The 22,695-nt window shown below is 37.8% G+C and overlaps 2 long non-coding RNA genes across 5 annotated transcripts in view; one reads left to right on the top strand and one right to left on the bottom strand.

Moving 5' to 3' along the window:
* The window catches only part of LOC130157468 (uncharacterized), a 136,698-nt gene extending 119,043 nt beyond the window's left edge, over positions 1-17,655 (top strand). The window contains exons 10-11 of the long non-coding RNA XR_008824891.1: positions 15,828-15,919; positions 16,815-17,655. This is a non-coding gene — a long non-coding RNA (uncharacterized LOC130157468). The remainder of the gene's footprint in view (positions 1-15,827; positions 15,920-16,814) is intronic.
* LOC130157466 (uncharacterized) overlaps positions 1-22,695 on the bottom strand; it is an 83,314-nt gene that overhangs the window by 21,772 nt on the left and 38,847 nt on the right. For 3 of the 4 annotated variants that reach the window (XR_008824890.1, XR_008824888.1, XR_008824887.1), the window contains exons 6-8: positions 22,490-22,601; positions 14,582-14,725; positions 4,527-5,636 (exon numbers count right to left, since the gene is read on the bottom strand). This is a non-coding gene — a long non-coding RNA (uncharacterized LOC130157466). Of the gene's footprint in view, positions 1-2,593; positions 5,637-14,581; positions 14,726-22,489; positions 22,602-22,695 lie in introns of those variants that run through there. The other variant, XR_008824889.1, reaches the window with a different exon arrangement.

Genomic DNA, 22,695 nt, shown 5'->3' with positions numbered 1-22,695 from the left:
TTTCTTGCTTCTGAGCTGATAGGATGGTAGAATTAGAGAGGTCAGGTGTCTCAGTTGCAATTTTCCATTTAGATTTTTAGGTCAGCCAGAAATTAATAGAGCAGATGCCACGCCAACAAGACTCACTTCTCTAAACCATATCACTGCTGCAGAAGGGTGTTGTGCTGAGCCAGCACCGTTATGTTCAGGTAATTCTCCATGCAAAGAAAAGCCTCAAAGTTTTCTTTTGAAATCAGTCTTATGACTCCTGCAGCCTGAAAAAAGACAGAAGATACATACCATAGGCTAGGATCAGATCCCTATATAAATTCAATGTTGAGCAGTTTGAATGCTGACCCAGATCTTGTCCACAGTACCTCAGTTTTCTGACCTTAGAAATCATTTAGGCAAACTTAGATGTCCAGCAGCATTCTGATGTCAGACTGGAGGAGGAATATGAAAAAGGAAGAGATCTAAACTGAATTGAACAGATATTTTAATAAATTTCAAATTTTAATGAGTTCCAATACTGAATTTCAACACAGCTATTAATATTAGTTCAAAACTCTTCCAAGTGGTGCATGTAAAGGCGATACACCTTTCACCTTTAGAAAAAGTTTTGCTTGCGAGTTTGCTGTTGTCTTGGCCTTCCAAATACCAAGTTATACCTTCTCAAATGTTCATGAGAAATGTGTCTGTAGTGGAATTTCTTTTAGATCAGACTTAATACTTGCTCCATCCAAATGAAAACAATCTTGTCTTAAGAAGCTTTTGAATTCTTCGAAAGTGGAGGGCTTTATAAATCCACAGCTGGAACAAAATGAATTGCAAACCTTTAAAAGACAGATTAAGTTTCCAAAACATGAGGACAAGTATGACCTTACTGTAAAACTATGTGTTTTAGCCTATGGGTAAAAGTGGTCATGAGGGGATTATTTATGTTTAGGTGTGTAAATAAATAGTAAGCCTTTGGACACCCTTCTCATATTTCCAGTGGAGCCTGCCAGCAGTCTTTTATTTCTGTTATGGCTTCAGGACATTAAGACCAGGAACATAGCTCAATTAGATGTTGCAAAAGCAAAAGTACCTGTGGTACCTCTCGCCTTCACATCTAAGGGTCTTGATTCAGTTGAATGTGCTTTACTTAAATATAGTGATAGTACCACAGCACTCTGGTATGCTGCTCCCAGACTAAACCATTGCTCTATGTAAAGGCAGCAGAACTGGGTTCTTGGTATTGTATCTATCTGATCATGAGAGAACTTTAATCCTACACTGGTCATGACTGTAGCTTGGAAAGAATTCTAGGGAAATTGACTTCATTTGTACAAATACTTTGCTTTGTTTTATTTGGCTGTAGAAGGAGTAAAACCATGTTGGTTATACATAGTAGATTTTGTAGAGACAAAATACTTCTGAAATAATTGAAGGTGAGCTGTAAAGACAATCAATCATGAGAAAGGCATATTCTTTTAACATTTAACTTATCCAAATCCCTTCTCTTTCTGAAGTATTTTTCCATTATTTTGAAAATGTTAGAGCAATAACAACAAGAAATCCCACGCTATTATATCTTCTGAAATGACCATAACCAATCACAGACCATCATTGTTTTAATGTCTTCTGTGATGAGCATTTTTTTTACACAAGGACAAGATTAATGCAGTCTGATATATATATATATATGTATAAAATATTTGTGCTTTGCTGGAAGCTCCCTGCGTGTTTGAAAGTGCCTGCTCTAGAGTGTCAACCCTGTGCTATGCCCTGCATAGTACTTTTTTGTCCAAGTTTAGGCAGAGTGCCATAAAAATGCCACCTCAATCTTCTATGAAGTTAGATGTGATAGCATACAAGCACTTGGATGCTTCAGTATCCATCCTTTTGCATAATACTCCACTAACTCATCCAGCAATTAGGAGTTTTGTGCTTTCTTCAAGTCAGGAATGCTTGAACCCATATCTTTCACATGTTAGTGAAGTGCTTAGGCCACGAGGTATTCTGGTTAACTTGTTCTCCACTCTTTCTCTTGAAGTGCAGCCAGAAATGCTAGCATCATGGTCCAGAAGGAGTACAGCCAAGAAGAAACCTGACTCTAGCTTAAGGTTCAGATGTTCGGTTAGAAGGGGAAAAAAACCCCAGGGTTGCCAGGCACTCCTCCTTAATATGTGTGCATATAATATAACTGTTAAAACAATCTTGAGAGCAGAGTTAAGAAACATAAGGCAGCTTTCTTGGGCTATTTATTAAGGGAATGCAAGAACACTCATGTTTTATTCTGCCAACACCAAATACGATGCAACATCAAAGGTTAAAATGTGAAGCAAAAGAAGCAGTTGTGTAAGAATTTCAGAGTATAGTTATCAGAGTGCTTACAGGTATTCATTCACTGGGATATGAATGCTGCGTACTGTTCAAAGAAATAATTAAAAATAATCTTTACCCTGAAAGAAAAACAAGGAAGATTAGGAAATGAAGGTTAAGAAGAGGAAGATGACTTGCCTCAGATTAAAAAAAAACAAACCAAACAACCAGAAATAGAGTTAAAAAACTATCCCACTTTTCTGGCACCCAGCTCAGTGCCCAGCATGCCATACATACTGTATTTCCTTACCTGGATACGTTGTCATGTTTGAGATAAATTCCTGAAACCTCTGTTTGGACAAAGTCTACTCTTTCATGCAACTAGTCAAGCTATTAATGTTTTGCCTCGAGTACAGGGCTGCGTAGAGCTCCTCATCCCATGACGAGCCTTTTCCAATGAGAAATACAAACATTTTTTGACCTAGAAAGAGATTTGAGAGTTTAACCATAAAAATCAATAAAAATCTGTTTGTGGGAGAATTTTGAGTGGCCTGATGGTAAACAAAAGAACTGGTGATTTAAATCTCTAAACAGCTCCTTAGAATGGACTGTCACACAGACTTTTAGAATATAGACTATATACATATACATATAGATGTGTATATATACATGGGCAAATTCTGCTCTTCATCACTGAACAATATTCCCACTGAACAGCATAGCATTTGGCTCTTTCTGAGAATACCATTCTCTATGGAAGAAGTTAAATCCTGTCTGAAGTGCAGAATATCTTCTTGGACCTCCTTCAGCTTTATTGTATATGCAGCTAATAATTCAAGATTCAGAAAATAGAAACAAAGAAGAGGAAGCTCACCAAACATGGTTTTGCTTAAGAAACACAGAGAAAAAAATCTCCCTAAGGTATTACTAACATTGAAAGATGATGGAAATTCTTGACCTTTCAGCAGTCAGGATTATGGTTAGACTATACTGTATATGATATAATCTCTTAGTGGGACATCTTTTTAAGGGTCAGCTGCTCAAAGAAAAGGTTAATGTTTACTGGCATGCACAAAAAGGGCCCTACAAAACTTCAGCCAACTGGAAACCCTTGTCAGTTGGAAGTCTAATTAGATTAATTAAGTTTAATTATGTATAATATTTAATAACAGTTAAAGAGAAGCTAACTAATACATTTTAAATATCCTAGTCTTAAATTTATTCTCAGCCTAAAGTAGTCTATGTCATATGTACCAGTTTGAGTACTGCTGTTTCCATAGAATATATTAATACATTATGCCAAAACAGCCTTGTCTAGCATGAAAAATATGATGTGTCAATTGTTTGGTTCAAAAACTGAAAGAAAGTGAATAGTTGCTATAGCAATTATTACATCACGGATTATTTGATATATTATAATGATTCAGAACAATAACGGCTGAGGTTTTAAGCATTTTTGTCACCTGTAAAGTAAAAGCAGGGGAGGGCATATTCCTGAAAACTTAGAAACTACAGCCTTACTGCTAACACATGGTTTGAAATTGAATTCTGGACTGACAGACAGAAAATTTTCTGTCCTATTTCCAAACTGAGCGGAAAAAAAAATTCATATGGAAAGAAAGAATCAAACACATTTAAGACATATAACTATGTTTTCTAAGCTGTTCGTTACGGCTCTGTGAAAACACAGTTCTTCCCAGTTCAACAGCAGGTGTATGAGCTCTTCCTAGAACATTGCTACATTATAGATGTTTGACTTTGAAATTACCCAATGCAAAGAAAACGTAGAGCAATTTTTTGATCTGCTCTGTGTTGTGCCACACACCTTTGATTGGTATCATTTTTCTTTATAGCCCACTGGGCTTAGGTAGAGCTTACTGGAAAAACTACTGCATTTTTCCAACTGATAGGTCTGGACCAGAAAGGGCAATCTTCACTAATCACTTGTGAATAAAGTAACTGCTGTGTTAAGTATCAAACCAGAGAGGGATCTGGATCGTAACTTAAAATACAGCATGCACTCCTGTCAGAAGCTTCCTCAGTTTTTATCTTCACTTTTCCTGTGGATCTTAATAACTAAGTCTTAATGGTAGAAACCTGGCACTAACAAGTTTAAATTTATACAGGCAACCATTCACAAAAGAAGCTCTGTTACTTCTGTAGGGAACAATAACACTTGACAGGGCTTTATGGATTTCCAAGGATTTTGGCACAAGTGGAATCTAACAGACAAGATGAGGCTCTGACCTGTACTTCTGATGTACTTCAGACCATCAGGGAGTGGATGGACACTGTAGGACAAAACATGACATTGCAGTTATCACACAAGATAGTTGAGAGGTATTGGTTCAAACCAAGCAGACTGCCTAAAAAACATGTGTCTTCAATTATTTTTATTTCTATACTATATTCAATTGACTAAATTATATATTTCATGTTATGTGTGCATGGAGGGAGAAAGCTTTTTCCATTTTCCACTATTTCCATTTGAAATTAAATGAAAACTTACTTGTTCTCTGGAAACATGCATGATAATATAAATAAAATGCAGCAGAATAGAGTGCAAGAAGTGAAAGTATCAAGTTCTCATGAATAGATGAAACCTCTTGTTCCCCCCTTTTCCAGTTCCTGTTTGGTTGATTTATTTCTGTTCCTTGGAAAATTCCTTACAACGTGACCATGAATCTGATCAACATATTTAGCTCACAGGAAATAACAGAAAGAAAAAGACTGAAAGCGATTTCTTGATTAGAAGAGCTATTTCTCTGCCACCCCTACCCAGATACCTTGTCTTCAGCCCATCCTAATTCAATTAGGAATAGCAGTAGGAATGTCTCAAATTACTGCAATTGCTGCAGTGAAAGGGGAGGAAGATGATAGAAAAGTACATACCCCTGACCTGTGTGGGACTTATCCAAAATAACGCAATACATGTTATAAAAATAGCTGTTACCTGTACTACTATGTAGTGGTGATAGCTGTGTGGGAAATGGCATTTATAGAGCACCTTTGACCACTTCACCTGAACCCAGATCACTAATTCCTCTGGCCTGGGGCGATTTCCAACACTCCCAATCTGTCAACAGTTCCAAGCAGCTGCCATTTCAAAAATAAAGCCAGCCTTTCAGACAAATGTCTTCTTCCTTCCCCCAAGATGTGACATTATGCTTTTCTTTACTCCTCCTCTCATAAATTCCACTGATGTGATATACAATCAGTAACCAGTCCTTGAAAAGCTGACTGAAGAAGTGGCAGATCCAGTAGCTGATAAACCATCTTAACCTGAGATGAAAAAAGTTTATTCACACTCACGATCTGGGACTCCTGATTATAAAGAAACATGGGAATCATTTCTGCCTGAAAAAAAAAAAAAAAGAAAAGAAAAAAAGAAAAAAAAAGTAAAACATTATACTCAAAAATGCAAAAAGGGTACATAAAATCTAATTTTAACTTTTCCCCCCCCGAGACTTTTGTCTGTATGCTTAAGCAAATTCTGTGGGACGATATTCTATCTTTATTGTAACACTGCAGTCAGTGGAATTTAAATTAAATTTATATGTGAGAAATGATGACAAGGGACTGTTTAAGTGAGGAAGGGACAAAACACTCCTTTGATGTCATTTGCTCCAAATTTCCACCCACAAAATTTCTGTAATTTTTAATTCAGCCAGGACTATGTCTTTGGGAGTCATCTGGGAGTGAAACAAGATCAACCATAGGTATGGGATATAAGGAGGTTGTGAGACTGTGGACTTCCTTCACAAGGCAGAAGGATTTATATTTATTGAAGGCCACTTCCCTCTGGTTTGGTTCCTCCAGCACATCTTTGAAGTGGGAGAAAGATCCTGCAGCTTTTAAAATGGTATAGTTAGCTTTAGTACAGATCTCTGCCGTCCCTGCCAAACCGTTTCTATGTGTGGAACTATTTAGTTCAAATACTTCTGTACCATGGTCCCCTGCACAACTCAAACATGCCCTGCAACACAGTGTCCAGAACAACAGTTGACATCTTATGCTTTCATATTAGCCTATAGTATACTGTTACAGAGGATAAATATACGTACATTCAAGAGAGGAGTTTAAACTCCTGTAGACTCTCAACAGCAAAAACGTAAGATTTTTTTTTTTTCATGAAACAGGTTATTTTTTATTTTCTTCCAACTGTCTGGCATTTTCAACTTGAGGTAAACTGGCTATCCAGTTGCAGAGAGACAAAACAGCACTACCAATAAAAGTGTTTAAAATATGCTAAAAAGTTTTAAAATTATTTCCCCTGCATTCCTGAGAAACACTGTACTACCAACTAAGTGATGGTTTGAAGTTTTACTTGTATTTATTTTTCTGTTATTTGAATCTTTAGGACATAATATGATCATCCCCAATGAGTGCCAGCAACATTTTTATGTAACACCAGGAATACAGGTAGCTGTAAAGGCAAATGCAAAAATAGCATATTAACTGCCGTGGACTTAATCTTACCAGATCTATTTAAATGGTCATTTTTTGCATCTGTGGCTCACAAGGCATTGGATGTGGAACTCTTGCCACAGCCAATTCTACTTACTTCTCCGATGAATTCAGATGGTTTGCAAGTACTCAGCTCTACTGAGGCTGTTAACAAGGACTTAAGCCTTTGGAAGTGGAAAAATTTCCTTTAAAAAGGGAATTATATAGAACTGGACATTTATTATGTAAATTAATAACATTTTAGATAAAGATCCTATAGCAACCGACAGAAAATACAGAGGTTTTGAACCATCTTACAGAATTTAATAGATAAGGCTATGTTTGGTATACAGCATATAGAAACTTAAAAAGAAACTATACAAAATATTTTTAATATCAAGTCCCCAAAATATGTTATACTAGTTTATGTGGGTCCTCATTAAATGCTAGTATAAATAGAACAGTTTCATTAATGTCATGCTATATCAGGCTTTTTCATCCCCAGGAGACACTATTTAGGAAGATAAATTTTTCTTCACGAACTTTTCACTAAAGCTGACTAAAAAGATTTTCAAGACTTCCCTGGAAACAATCTTTTCTCTTAAAGAGCAATTGATGATATGAGTTATCCCAGACCAAGTCCTCTTCTCACTTCCTAAGCTTTTTGATAGACCTGTTTGGAAACTCCAGTCTGTACTATCCAGATATTGTGCAACTATGCAGTTTATCTTGTTGTATTTATCTACCTAGCTGTGGATAAGAAAACATGGTTTTTCTTTTATCTCAGCACTAGTGAATGGAGTTACTGTATTAAAAAGAGTAATTCATTATCAGTCAGTTAAGTGAAATTACTTTAGTCCTGACATGTCCCAGTTTCAGAAAGGTCTAGTTGATGCATAAAGTTTTGGTAATTGGATAATCTGTTATTGAGTGGGAGACACATTAATTCACATGGGAGAGCGAAACCAGAAGTGGTACAAATTAGTTACTGCTTCTTTATACAACTGCTATGAGAAAATAAAACCTCTGTTTAAAAGAAAAATATCTTTTGATGTTAAATTTGATTCTGTATCAGCTGCGGTAGAAACAGCCAAATTTCTACTGGCTAGAGTATCTCAGGACTTCATTTTCAGTATTTCAGGACTTCAGAATCACAGAAGCTAATACTGTTAGTTATATGGTGCAGCAAAGTTGGCAGGAGGTTTTTTTTCATGAGCAGAGTTGGTTGTTCAGAATTTGAAAGGAGTTGTATATCTAACAGTGTTCAGTGAAACATCCTAATATGTGACTGATTTTCAAGAATTCACCAGCACTCAAAAATACTCCTGAGAATTTATTCTGCTTTTAATTACAGAGCTGAGACTATGGGGGTTCCTAAGGTGGCCACTATGATTTCTTGTGTGATAACCCTACATTCCCTGAAAAAGGAAAAGGTGTAGAATAAGCAACAGTAAGGTGTGGTGATGAGAGCCCGAGTGGTCTGCAAGGACTAGGGTCAAAATGGAAATGGCTTTACTTTAGAAGCTTCTTAGGTGACGAGATTAAAGAGCTGAAAAAAACAGTAATCTGAGAGAATTTTTACACCTCTCTAAAAATATAAGCATAGTCACTGTGGATTTATTATGACACCTTTATAACACCACAAAACCAAACAACATAAGACCGCCTACTTGGCCACCCTTTTTAACCTCTGAGTAGAGCTGATGTATGCTTGATAGACACCAACTATGGAAATATTTCACAAGGGGCAGAGAAGTAAGGTTTTCCATGGAGCTTATTGTTTTCAGAAACTATCTTGGCTCCATAAATAACTCTGGTTCAAGTAAATGTAGAGGATGCTCTGCAGCTATTTACCCCTGTGCTGTAACCTGGGGAGGCTGCTGACTGGGCTGACAGTGCTCCCACACATGCCACAGAGGAAAAAAAAAAAAGAGTCAAGGTACACAGCACAAGTCCTCACATGAGGAAAGGCTTCTTAGAGGAAAGGGGGCTCGGTGAGTTTCCCACCCACTCCTCAGCTTCTGCAGTTGAGATCATACTTTGGGACACAGTTTGGAGAAAGTTTGTTTTTTGCTGCTGCTGCACTACGAGCAGGTTAAGAGGATGCCAGCACCTCGGAAGTGAGCAAGCTCACATCCACAGAGTCAGCAGAGGCATTATCTGGAGGACTTTTGATGTGAGGCCCCTTTTGCTTCAAACATGGATGGAATTATGAAGGGGACATGCTAATGTTTGCTAACCACAACAGAGCTGCCCCGTTTGACACCACACAAACTGATGAGACTGTAAAAAGTCCTTTGGGGCTTTATGAAAAATAGATCCTTGTTTTAATTCTGTTCTATTAGTTACTGCTTCGTATTTTTTTTTTTTTTTTTTTTTTAACATCCTCAGGGGACATCCACTGATTTAGCTCACAATCCTGTGCAGTTTACAAGTCAAAGTTTACTTGCTGTTAGCACAGCGATACCACAATGCTGTGTGAGAACTCAAGGTTTTTTGTATTAGTGGTGCATACAGAAAGCTTATTTAGAGTTTACCATGGCTCACATTGTCAAAGCCTTTTTTCTTAGCATTAGATCCACCAAAACATCTGTAAGCCTGCCCCTCTAAATAAAAGCGCCTGACTTTTAGAAGAGAATGAAAGCAGCTCTTGTAGATGCTGTGTTTATAGCATGTCATATGGTACAGCTTGGTCAGAATATTTTTGAAGTTAAATAGTGTTTAGAGAAGTTCCAAAACAAAAATGAATCCAAGAAGAAAATTCCAAATAAAAGATTTCTGGTTTGTAAAATATTGTCAGCCCTGCTTCCTTTGAGTAAGGCTAATCTATAAAAAATGGCTTTGCCTGTGTGACTCTAACATAGGGGATTGATTTAATTTTCTTTTCCAGCTGAAATAATTATACTTGTACAGCCATGGAGGCTTGGTGCTGCCTTATTTCAAGGGCAATCAGTCCCATTTGGGAAGGATAAATGTTTGTACTGCAACTTGTAGGCACACAAGGATACACCCCCCAATCCCCTCGTCCATGGAGGGAAAGTTTCCCAAGTGCTGGATTACATACTGAGATACCTCTACATCCAAGAAAGCTACTTGAACATGTAACTACAGCCTTGTTCCAGCTTTGCCACAGGTCAACACAGGCTTTAGAAAGTCAAATATCTTTAGAGGGAGTACTTTGACCATTCCATTCCTCAAGTACAACACTAAGCTAAACAAAAAGTGAATATCCTCATTTAGCATGTTTTAACAATCTGCCCAGGAATTTGATATTCCCTGAAAGCAGATGTATAGTTTTCTCTTTCTGTGCTTCTCTCATAAATTCATTCCCTTTTGTTAAGCTGAATGCTACATGAATTATTTTTTAAAGCTACAAACTCCCAAACAGGCCTCTTATTAATCCCACTAAGTATTGGACACTTGTGCCCAGATTCCCCAGTCAAACCACAACTCACATGGACTTCTGCATCTCTCCTTTAGCGGTGATCTTGGGAGTTCCCATTTGTGTGAGGAAGGGCTATTTATCATGCATGTGACTGATAGTGCTTCACCTGAGGCTCATGACAGTGTTTTAACGAGATAACAGTCAAGATCTGTTTTCCTTAAAATGGCAAAACAAATTTCTAGCTTCTATGATTGCAGGAAATATTTTGAGAGTGTGGAATGTTCCTGAAAACTGCAGAATCCAGAAATCCAATAAAATACTTTCCTTCTCTTTGTGTTTCAGGGTTTTAGCCAGTTTCTTTCTTTAGCATTGTTTTTCTCTGTAGAGAAGCTGGAGGAATGGAAATCAACTCATTCTTCTACTTAAACATTCTTTATACTTTTTGAGGCTGACAATGAGCTTTTGCTAGCCTAACGTTCTGACTGTAAGTGAAATCAGGGTTGTGCTGATTTCACTATAACTGAAACAAAGGGCAACTAGTCTCCAAACAGCAGCAGCTACCAACCCCTTCCCAAAAGCAAGTTAAGGTCAGTATGCCATGGTCTATCAGAACCAAAGTAACTCCTTCCTTGTAGTGCTGGAGTGAAAAGAAAAGGCTGGGGTGAGACCCTAAGAGGAGACACAGCCTGACTGACAGTCTGAGTAGTGTTTGGTGGATCAGAGGAATTTGCAGTGCATGTGTAAAACTATTTTCCTCTCTGTATTCCGAGAGGGGTGCAAGAGGTTTTCCTTTTCTCTCTTATAAATAGCCCTGCAGCCTGAAGGTAAGGGTTTAATGCTGGACATCTGAGACTGTGCATTTCACATTTAATTGTTAAGCAGCTTGCCTGTATAATTTTAGATGTAATTGTTTTTTTCCTCCTTTTATTTTTTTCTTTCTTTCTTGCATCAGTGGAAACAAAATATCAGAAGTATGGGAATATTGGAGCAAGTGGAAAGAGTGAAAACGGCCATTTTCCTGGAATATAATATTATACCATTGGGGGTCAGAAGCCGATGAAGCTAAACAATGACAAAAGAGAGTGCCTTTATACATACATTTCTTCTTGTTCCTTTTTGAGCCATAAAATGTTTGAAGCTACTAATTTACCATAAAAACCCAATTATTTTTCTACCCTCTGGGAAGCTGGATTAAGATTTAAGCTACTGTTGAATGATTGGTTTTTTTTCTATTATTATTATTATTTTTTAGTGCTGTCAGTATATTCAGTGCCTGTTTAAGTAAGGCTCATGTTGCTCAAGAAAGATTGCAACAGACTTTTCTATTGGGTGTTTTGTACACCCAAGAAACTACTGCTTGTAGCTAGCAGGAAAGATGTGAAGGACTGAGAAGGGAACTTGCTAGTCTGTATTTAACTGTACTATTTTGAAATAAACGTTTCAAGAAACAGTCATTTACACAGGGACATAGGGACAAGAAATTCTAAAATTAAAAAGGCTTCAAATAAAACAAGTCATCCTCAGAGAACCCACTGGGAATCATTCATTTGAGCTCACCCACGAAAAATTACTTTAGTTATTTACAATGCCAGATTCTTGGATTACAACTTTGAGATATTTCTAGATATTTCTTTAGCAAAAGGTGTCCCCCTCCCCCCCTTTTTTTCTAAAAAAAAATATTAAACAAGTTTCCATTTTAAAATCACAGATTTATTTTCTGAAGAAAAGAGTTCCTTACAAGTATAGCAAAGAAGTTAGATTTCTTTTTTATGGAGGAAAAAGGAATTAATACGTCTGAAATATGTATTCATTGCTTTAGTTTTGTGTGAAGTGGTAGCTTGAAGAATCACTCCTGATTAATTGCAAAGGCTAATGAAATTAGCAGGCCTTCTCACATGTTTCAAGTTAAATATATGATCAAGTGATCTGCTTGATCTGACAGGCTGTACTCTTCAGTAGTTCCATAAAACCTCTTTAGCTGGTTTGTCTTTTTGTTGAGAACAGATGTAAAGCCCAGTGAACTAAAGCATTTCATAAGTTCATTTCTGTTTTACCTTATTATTAATGCAAAAACCAAATATTAAGCAGAATAAAATGTTTTGTCTTTTTCTTCTCTTTTGGCAGGTGGGAGGGTGGAGGAAACAATTTTTCATTTAGGAATCTTCTTTTTTTGTAATTGTGACATACAAAAAGACAGTACTTAGCACTCTGAATCACAGGAGCTTTTTGTCTAACTTTGTCAGACATGATATGAATTTTTCCAGGCTATTTGGTTCCTAGAATTGTGTAGGCAAATCAAGATGGCTTGTCTGCTCCAATTTTACAGAGTAGTCAGGAAATTTGTCGTTTTCCTTTGTCCAATATTCCTTTTTATCTGGAAAGTCTGGTTTTGAATATTAGGAACCTGATGCTATTTAACAGTGTTAATAATTTACACTTCTTGGATCTTTTTCAGGTAGTTCAGACTTCAGACCTTGAGAAAGCAAACTTTTTCACTATTACAAATAAACTCCAGTTGACTCACCATCTCCAACTTCAGTATTTGTCATTGCAATAAACATTAAACAAAAGCATTACATTTTATTTACCCTACCTTTCTTCCAATACTATGAAAGAGGCTGCTCTGAACTACACAGTAGTAACGAAATTCAATGTTAGCAACTTTCTCCCTCAAAAAATGAGGCTGTAAGCAACAATAAAGTATTTACATTATACTTCCTACATATAATGTTCTTCCCTCGCAAGCTGTTTGTGCCTGGCAAGACGCCCCAGTCACCAGCCCATGAAATTCACAGACACTCATTCGTGCTACCACTGAGTAACTTAACTGTTTTATTTTGGCTGAGAAGAGCGAGTTTCCAGCTGGACAACAGTCTTTAGCACTTTACATATACTGGAAGATGCCACATAACAATGTAAAAGAAAAAAAAAAAAAGAAAAAGAATTAAAAAGAAGTTACTGAAACTTTGGCTTGGTACCCACAACTTACAGTAGCTTGTTTTGTTGGTTACAGCACTCTATGGAGAGGAAACAAGAATATGTGAGGTAACTCCTCTGATATTTTTGAGGTCCGAATAAGAAATTAAAAATGAAATTAAGAAAATAAAAATGGCTCATGTAAAAATAATAGACCTCTGTGTTGTCACACAGCAGCATCTTTGCTGATCATCCTGTGTGTGACAACAAAGGCACCACCAGACCACCTAAACTGATACCCAGTGATCTTTACCTTCCTCATGATTCAAATCAGCCACTCCAGAAATCCCTTTCTATGCATCTTTTCAACTTCTGCATTAGCTGCAAGTCTTTTCTTTTGTGTAAGGCCTGGTACAACACATCGAAGCCTATAATACTGCTTTATGTTTTTTCAGTCTCTTGTGGTTTGAGAGACCTCCTAGTCCTTTTCCATCTTTTTCACATGCTGCCTTTGTACCAACTTATTTACTTTGTGTAAGTTGTTGATTTTATATTCTTTACATTTACAAAACAACCAATTCCAAGTCCTTTTTCTCCGTTCATAAAACTGGAGCTGCTGCTGCTTTCCAGTCCCAGGAGAGCATCTTGCTCACAGAAGTTATCTTTTTTCACCTAAAACCAGCAGCACACCAATTCTTAGTTCCTTAGTTCCCTTTCCTCTCTGGCCAGGGCGGTGAGGCCAGGGCATGCCTCCCCACCAGACTAAAGGGAACTCGCTGTGTACTTCTAACCTTCCCCTCTCTTGGTGCACTGGGTGCCTGCTTTACCGCCAGAGAATAGCTGGTAGTAAGGTTAAACATGGATAGCAGTGGTGACATGATTACGCTGCATTAGAGCCACAGGAACATTATAGTTAAGGGCTGTCATCTTCATTATGCTCCTTCAGCGCCCAGTAAAAATAATAATAATAATAATAAAAAATAATAATTCCCGGTATCCTACTGCCACTCGGATCTCAATATTTTCATCCATTCTCATTTTGCTGAGAATTTTTCTTTGGCCTCTTCCTCAAAATGTACTTTTGTGACACTCCCATAAAACCAGAAAAGAACGGTCAGGAAGGGCCAGAAAGAAGGAACTTGCCCCACCCTGCCATCAGGCCCGAACAAAGCCAGAACCTGCAGAGAGAAATCAGAGGAGTGAATGACCTGACTGCTAACTCCAAACCCCCAGTTCACCTACTTGCGACTTGCTGCTCGTATGAATATTTTTTCATCTGTACCTTATGCAGTTTAACTCGATAGCAAGTTCTTTGGTGCAGGGACCTCATTTACAGATATGATTTTGGAAACCAATGATTCTGTAAAAACCACTGGCTAGCTGAGGAGGACCTAAAATGGAGCCTGTGGTTTTTATGGAAGCATGAGCATGTATCTTCTGGAAATCAGACTACTCAAAAAATTCATATTTTCCAGTCACCCTGGTAAGTTCCAAGACAAATGATAGAGTTTCTTTCAGGAGAAGATTTTAAAATGCAGATAAGACAAATACTTGCTTGGAATGTCCTGGGTATAAGCAGTTCCACTAGTGGTTTCCAAAGTAAGGCTTCTGTCTTTTTCCGTAAGATGACTGCGAGAACTCCCTCATAAATCTCATCTGCAGTTTCTTTACTATTTTTTAAATTTTGCAGAATGTCTGAAAAATATGAGAATAGATTACAAGTCAAAAATTGGATAATGTAATTACAAGAGGTGAAAAGAAATTCTGGAAATTATGACCTCACTCATGAATCTGATATTAATCATGTTCAGTAACAAAGTTCTGAGAAGAAAACAAAGTGATGGCTGAGAGATAGTTTAACAGCTATGAACAACAATGGTTTAACATCAGTAACAACCAACAAAAAAAAAACCCAACCCCCCAAAAAGGAAACAGAGCTAAAACAATCTCTATTTACAATTCCATTCCACAACAAGTCTCAGTGGAGCCTTTGGGACTGTGGTCCCCATATTTCAGTCAGCCATGTGTTTCTTGAAAAATTTAGATCGGAAGATTCACAGAGTCCTTAACTGTTCTTAGCATACTGGCTTTTGTTCTTGCTTTCATGCCTTTGCCCAGCACCTCAGCAGTTAGATCATTCTTTTGGGACTTGAAAAACCTGGGGTTTTTTTCCTCCCTTTGTCCAACAGAATTCTGGTTTAAAATTTCTCTCCAAAAATTTCTGGAGGGTGCCTTGGGGAAATCTGGGATGAGAGAAGCCTCTGAAAATGTATGTGGAAACTGATCCATTTTGAATGAAATAATTAAATACTTGTTAAGCTGTTGGCCTTGAGGTTAGGGAACTTGCCTGGAAGGGGAGAGATGAATATTTCAGACTGCTCTAATTAGTAGTTCACTACCTTATGTTAAACCAAGCAGGGAACAGAGCTCTAGAATTCTCCTTCCAAGTAACCCTTACTTTAAAGTGCTATTCACACATTTCTTTGTTTTCCTACTTTATGTGCCACCCCGACCTAGGTGAGGGGTATGAATACAATGTAACTCTAGGGAAAGATGGAATTTTGTGCTCCACGTTTCCTGTTGCTTGGCATCGGTGCCTCTCCAGGCGCTATGTCAGATTTTGCAAAGCCTATTTTCATGTGCTTAACTCTCCCCACACAGCCTTGGTACCTAACTAGAGTCTGGTGAATTAGGGTATTTCTAAGTTCTTTCGGTGGATTTCACTTCTAACTAATTATTTTCTTACTCTTTATCCAATCCCTATTCAACTAAAAATGAATCCCTTTGCTAATTGTAGCAGGACATGGAAAGCATTTTGCTTCAGCAAGGTATATACGAAGATTGGAAGCTGTGAGATTACCTTTCTGCAGGACCCTGTTTGGTCTAAAGGTAGGAACTAAAGTTGGAAGTTTAACTGCATATAATTCTTTGCCCTCTCATTGCATGTCAGTCACATTGTTTGAGGTCATTCAAATTCATTATGTAGAAAATACAATTATATTCTTTCTTGGGGTTTCCCGATTGCTGAAATAGCTTCCACACTACCATCTTCTGCAAAATCTTTCGTAGACACAAAGTATTTGGATGGGCTTTTTCTAGTAAAACTATAAATAGTTTTTCCTTGTTTCCCCCAAAGGCAAGGAAACAACTGTGCCCTCAATAGGTGCACAGTAAAAAGCCACTGAAGATTATTTTCATGCTTTTTTTTATCCCCACAGGTGTATAGTCTTGTGAGATGGTGGATCCATCTTCTAGCCTTTTTTTTTTTTTTTTTTTAAATATATGTATTAGATTACATTGCAGTGGCTGGCACTGCTAATATTAACACTGTTGGTTTAGATGTAGACGTCATGCTATGCAAAATCATTCAGTGTTAGATATCCTATGTTTCCAAAAGTTATGTTGGCTGCAGGAAATCTAAACAAATCTTTTTTTAACAAGTGTCGTTATGGACAAGGCAAAAGGACCTTAGAGGTCTGCAAAATTTTGAAGTTGTACCCATCAGACTCTGAAAAATAGAGCTATTTTGAACTTCCTGGAAAAACAGAGAAGATACAAGTATGAATTAACATGTTACTTCATTTGTCATCTCATGGGAATCTAATACCTGGGGAACATTAGTTATCTAGGCTGAAAGTAATGAGACAGGCTCCTTCATCCAGTACTACTTAGTTTATATTGTTGCTTCTAGCTTACAATGTTGCACTTAATTACACCACAATAAGAAATTACCTGTCATACAATAATCTTCATTGCCCTTCCCTGAAACTGGTCTTCCTTGCAGCTGTGTAAAGCCAAAAAGCTTGAGCAATTTGACTCTTGTCCTTGGATATCTCAAAGTTTCTGCTTACCAAGAGTTTCAGTTCCCCCTCAAAGAAAGACACTAAATTTCTTGGGTGAAAACAGCAATAATTATATCATCATTGTGGTCCCATGGGGATGCATCTAGGATCCGCAAAGCCAAGGAATCAAGAACTTTGACTGAGAATGAAAGTGATGACTCACAACAGATTCTGCCCTGTTGTCTACGTTACCTTGTTTATAAAACATTTTTCAAAATTTGCTAAGAAAGCAAACTAAATAATGTTTTAGTGGTGCTCATACTGTGAAAACCCAGGAGCCAAATTACTTTCCATCTTCAGAAGAGAAAACAAAATAAAGATACAAAGAAGAAGGTCTAAGGGTTCCAATATTCAAGCCTTCCTTTTTCTTCTTTCCCATTTCTTCAGTGATTCTTCCAGTTCCCACTGTCTAGTACTAGGTAATCAGTGCTTTGCAGAACTGCTAGCACTTAGAGCAGGGGTCCTCAACCTTTTTAACCAGGGGGCCGGCGCGTGGATGAAGTGGCAGGCAGTCATCTGCGGCTGCTTGGTTTCCCCCCCCCAACCCCCGGCGGTGTGTGTGTGTGTGTGGGTGTGTTGTGTTCTGTAAATTCCAGGGGCTGGACTGAGGACCCTGGGGGGGCGTAGTTTGAGGACCCCTGACTTAGAGGCTGATTTCCAGAGAAAAGGATGATATTCATTTCAGCTGAGGAAGAAGGCAATAACAGCTAGAAACCAAAAAATCTCGTCTGGTTCATTAATAACATTGTGACGCTGACATGAGCCACTAGTTATATGGAAGACTCACAAGGAGGATGGGCACAAGACCCAGAAGAGAGTTACTATGCGTGTAGTTACTATCAAGCTAAAGCCAACTAGGCCTTAACATATGCCCAACTGCATTAAAAAATCGTGTTTTCTGAATGGCAAAATTCTGCTACAGACACAAAGCAAGAAAAACAGAGCTTCTTACTAGGTTAAAATGTCTCCAGATTTCTAACCTCTTCAGGAGAAATGGTATGGCAGGTTTAGAAGTGAAAGTTGAATACACAGTCACAGAAAAACAGTCACAGAACATTGTTTTAAAAAAATCGCTGAAGCACAGGACAGGAATATGTGACCACATCACTTTTTTTCAGACTGTGTTTAAGTGAACGCTGAATCTTGGAACAAACCCAGTCAACTGAGGGCAAAGGGTTTCACAGCACTATTCTCACCACCAATCTGTTTCATCTTCTTTTTTTCTTTTTTTTTTCTTTTTTCTTTTTTATTTTCTTTTTTTTTTTTTATGACTGGGACATTTCTGTCTGCAAGCTGACCCATTCCTTAAGCATATGTATATGTCACTTAAGGATTTAACAGTCAGAGACACTGAGACACTGTCCAGATCCCTCTTTGACATTTCAAGAGACAACTCCAAGAGGCTGAAATACTACTGGGATTTGAAATAGCATGTGCAAAGAGCCTCCATTTCTTCAGCTAGTTAAAGTGGTTTGTTTCTATAATTTCCTATGCATTAAAAATAAATGTATAACAAGTAATATTTTAAAGTAACTTTCTGTTATACTGCTGGCATCATCTCCAAAACAGTCGTATGTCTTAATGACATTCCATTTATTTAACTGCTTTTCTCATTAAAAACACTGCCTGATGGTACTGATTGCTCAACATTTGACTCTCTAGATTATACAGATCTGCCTGTTCTGAAGAGACAAAAAACCCAGGCAGAGCAGCAACCCCAGAGAAGGGAAGTTCCCTGCTAAGAGTTTATCAGGTTGAGGAACAATGTGCGTTGCCCGATGTGCTTATTATCCAGGAAGTTACTCATCATTGTTAGTTATTCTTACTGAAAATACTAAAATAATTTCCAGTACTTCATCCAAGAAACTATGTCCTTCACCTAACAGTAGGTCCAGCTTTACTAAAATGGCCATGCATGATTCTGCACATAGAGGATTTTTTTTTTTAAATTAGAATAAGCTCAAAAGCTGAAGAAGTACTTTTTACTTAATTTTATTTTATTTAGCTGGAAAGCAAATTTTAGCAGTGCCCTGAATGGGTTTGTTGCAACACAATTTAAAACTATGCACCCTGAGAACCCTTGGTTTTTTTCTCTCTTCATAAAGCTGGTGTAACCAAGGCTTTGTACTCTAAGGGCAGGCCTCCGAGCTAGAAAAGAGCAGGAAAAAATGTTATAGAGCTTTCTTATACTCCCAGTATGAGAACGCTGTTTGCATTTTAGCTCTCCCCTAGCTAAAATTTCGGTTGTGCCTTTGCAATGAAGATCTTAGGCACCAACAAAAGTTGGTACCCTGGATTGTGAAAAGACTGTCGGGGTACCCTTCCCCACATGTGCCAAAGGATGGTGAGGATGTGAAGGCCCTGTGGTGGTCAGGAACCCTCTGAAAGCCGGCAGTGATGGCGCTGATGAAGAGCTCCCAGCTGCACCACTCTCAGGAGGGCCCTCAGGGGTAGTTTAGAAGCACAATATAGACCCAGTCATAATGCTCCAAAGATGGCTGCCAGGTGGAAATGCCCCTCCAGGACATGCATTCAAGGTTTTATTTGTGAAAGGTCCCATGTGCTATTAATTTCCAAGCAGTACATGGTGGCCTGAGGCTCAGTGGGGAGAAGAGCTGCTGTCAGCCCCCAGAACACTCTGAGCATGCCAAAATGGCGCCCCAACTCTGGGGGTCTCTGCTGCATTTTGCAGGAGACGCACCCTGAAAAACGCTCAGCAGAGTGTTTCTATCCACAGAACACACACTGTGTGTCCTGTTTCTTGCGTTCATCTTTCAAGGGGCTCTGCTGTGTTGCACATGACACATCATGACTTCACATGCTCTCTTGTGAAATCGCCTGATGCTGATACAAGGAAATTCAAGGAGCTGATCAAGAAATGGAGACTACAGGTTATTGCCTCATTTTCTGACTTTGTTCTGTTCATGGACCACTCTGTGTGCAAAGATCAGGGTTAAAATACGGTTCAACAGGTTGCCATTCGGTCTCAGTGATCTGCAGACCAGGCAGACATGAGTAACACCCTGAGACTGGAGCAGTACAATAATACAAACACTCCAGTGATGTACCAGGTGTTGCCTGAAGGCCCCAGCTTTCAGATGAGACCTTCAGCTCTTTATCTGAGCTCTAGTGTTTTGCAGATAAATGATCATGCTGCACTTTTGAAAAGAGCACAGGGACAACCATAGATTTCTAACATTCACTTTCTTAACACATAATATAACATGCAGGGCTGTTACTGACTGAAGCTTGGCTGTTAATGTTTGCCTACATAGTCACTGTACTTACCAGCACCTAATTCATCTGAAAGCTGTCTTTAGGATTTTGAGAGAGGTTAAATAAAACTAAATTACATTTTTCCATTCTCTCTCACATATAAATCTCTATAAGAATAAACCAATCTGGTGCGTGCAGTTTGAATGCAAGCTTTGCTCCTGAGTGATTTTAAATGAGAATTTTTCACACCCTTATTTAGATGCAATATCATTTCTGCCTTCAATGTTAATAACATAGTCAAAGGGACTGGAAGTTTTGCAAAAATCAGAGATCTGAATAAGGAATTCAGCTTGTGTACTTCTCTTGCAGCACTTTCCTGAATGTGTGCATCTGTGTGTAAAGCAAAGGCTGTGCTGGCAGCAGAGCTTTCCATGCTAACATTTCTATCCCCGTTTGTTATCATCAGACCCAAATGTTACTTCTGCAAGCGGCAGTTAACAAGCAGTGGTTTAATTCCTCTGGAGCCTGTAGGCTGTTCCCTGCAGAATGCAATCTCACGTTAGGACTTACTTATTTTAAGAGTTTGGAGAACAAAAAGATCTTGACAGCAAGATAAGCATGACCTCAGGGAACTGGGGGTCCCAGTCCAAGTCACTTTCCTCTGCTGATTATGGATTTGGTGAAAACCAGATTTAATTTCTATGTATTATCTTTGTAATATCTGACAGAGTGCTTGAATGCAAAGGCAAATAAAGAGGTTCACGTGCTGAGTTTGTAGTTTGCTGGGAAAATAATAAGGCCACCAAACTGCAGTAATGTACAGAAAGGAATAAGAGATGGTGTTTTGAGAAGATGTGTTTTCCAATTACCCAACCATTTATCACAGGGATTATTTCATTTTAATATGTTGTCTTACCTGACCAGACCTTTCATTCTCCTGAATGAAAATCTAAGTCATGTAAATCACACATATATGCATAATGTACAGAATGGTCATTAACTGCAAATCTCACTTGTGCGAAATTTTGTGTTTCAGTCGATTTTAACATTTTTTTTGATGTTTCATACATTTTTTGCCTAATAATAATAATAATAATAATAATAATAATAATAATATATAAAAAAACCAACAAGCCCAACAACTTAATGAAGACAAACATTCAGTATTGATATAGAGTATCAGAGAAGCTTGGAGTTTTCAATGTGTGAATATATTGGCCTGGGAGTATCACTACTCAATTATTATTTGTTTCCAAAAACTGCAAGCAATAGAGCTGGGCAGAAAATAATGTTGAATGCATCTGCAGTCTGTCTCAAATTATTTTTGGTAATCGTATCACATCAAATTTTGGAATTAAAAAAACCCAAAACAAGCAACAACCAACAAGAGGAACATAGTACATAGTGATTTTCCCAGAAAACAGGATTTATGTGTAGATTATAAACTGAAAATAATAAATAACAATATGTTATTTGATATAATATATTATTTCAGTGTACAAGTAGGTAAAAATACCTAAGAAACTACTTATAAATGTTGCAAACTTTTCAGCATGATGAAATTCTATGTGAGAAATGTTCAAAGTAACAAAATTCTTAAAGAGATCAAAAAAGAACAAAGAGATTCTGTAGAAACAATGGACCAAATATATCCAAGGATAACCCCACTGAGATCAGTGGAATTGCACTAGGGATATACTTGGCCCAGTGACTCCAGAAATGATGTTAATGAGGAACCTTAACACTACTGCTAGAAAAATCTCTATTTAAACCATGCTGTGGCAGTTCATGTGAAAAAGTAAATGGGACCTTCACATGAACTGCACAGCATGTGAGTGTGAATCAACAGGCTATAATAAATTGGTTTGGTTTCCTTCTCCCAGACTTAAGCAAATGTATTATATTGTAGCATTTGAGATGTTATAATGAAGGTTATGTCATTATTCCATTATATTCAAAAAAGCCTGATTGTCTTCAAAAAAGGCCTGATTTAGAAAAATATTTCTTAATTCTTATAATAAAGAATCTGTAGATCAAATATAATGAGTGATAAATCCCTATTAAAAATCCCTCGTTTCTCTAAAACTTGATCTCATGGATGTCAATAAGCTCTGGATAAGGAAATGTTTTGTAAAATAAAGGCCCCATTTTTTTTCAATGGAAAGCAAACCTGAATAGGTTTCTAACAAAATTTTACTTTCTTACAGAAAGAAGCAATGATTTAAAAAGTGTGAAGGAATGTATTATCTGACGTCATATGACATGATATATCCTGAAACTTCTTAAAAACACAGAACTTGAGCTACCAGAGAAAGGAGTGACCTTTTCAACTTAAACGGCTGATCATAAAAAAAAGTAAGACAGGATGAAGGTTATTTTTCATTTAGGGTAAAGTACTCACAAATAACAGAAGCTGAAGCTGCCTGGATTGCTCTGGCCTGCCTCGGACTGAGTGCAGCTCTTACAGAAAGCTGTTCACCAGCAGATTTGAAGGCACTTGACATTTGCTGTTCCTAAGGACAGACAAGCAAAATGAGATGCAGAAACATAAGATGGGCAGCATCCCCAGATGAGGGAAAGTAGTGGAGACAGGATCTCATGGCACCC

Source organism: Falco biarmicus, chromosome 12 (assembly GCF_023638135.1).
Source record: "Falco biarmicus isolate bFalBia1 chromosome 12, bFalBia1.pri, whole genome shotgun sequence".
NCBI lineage: Eukaryota > Metazoa > Chordata > Aves > Falconiformes > Falconidae > Falco > Falco biarmicus.
Note: the sequence above shows the minus strand (reverse complement) of the source record. Positions and strands in the feature narration are given on the sequence as shown.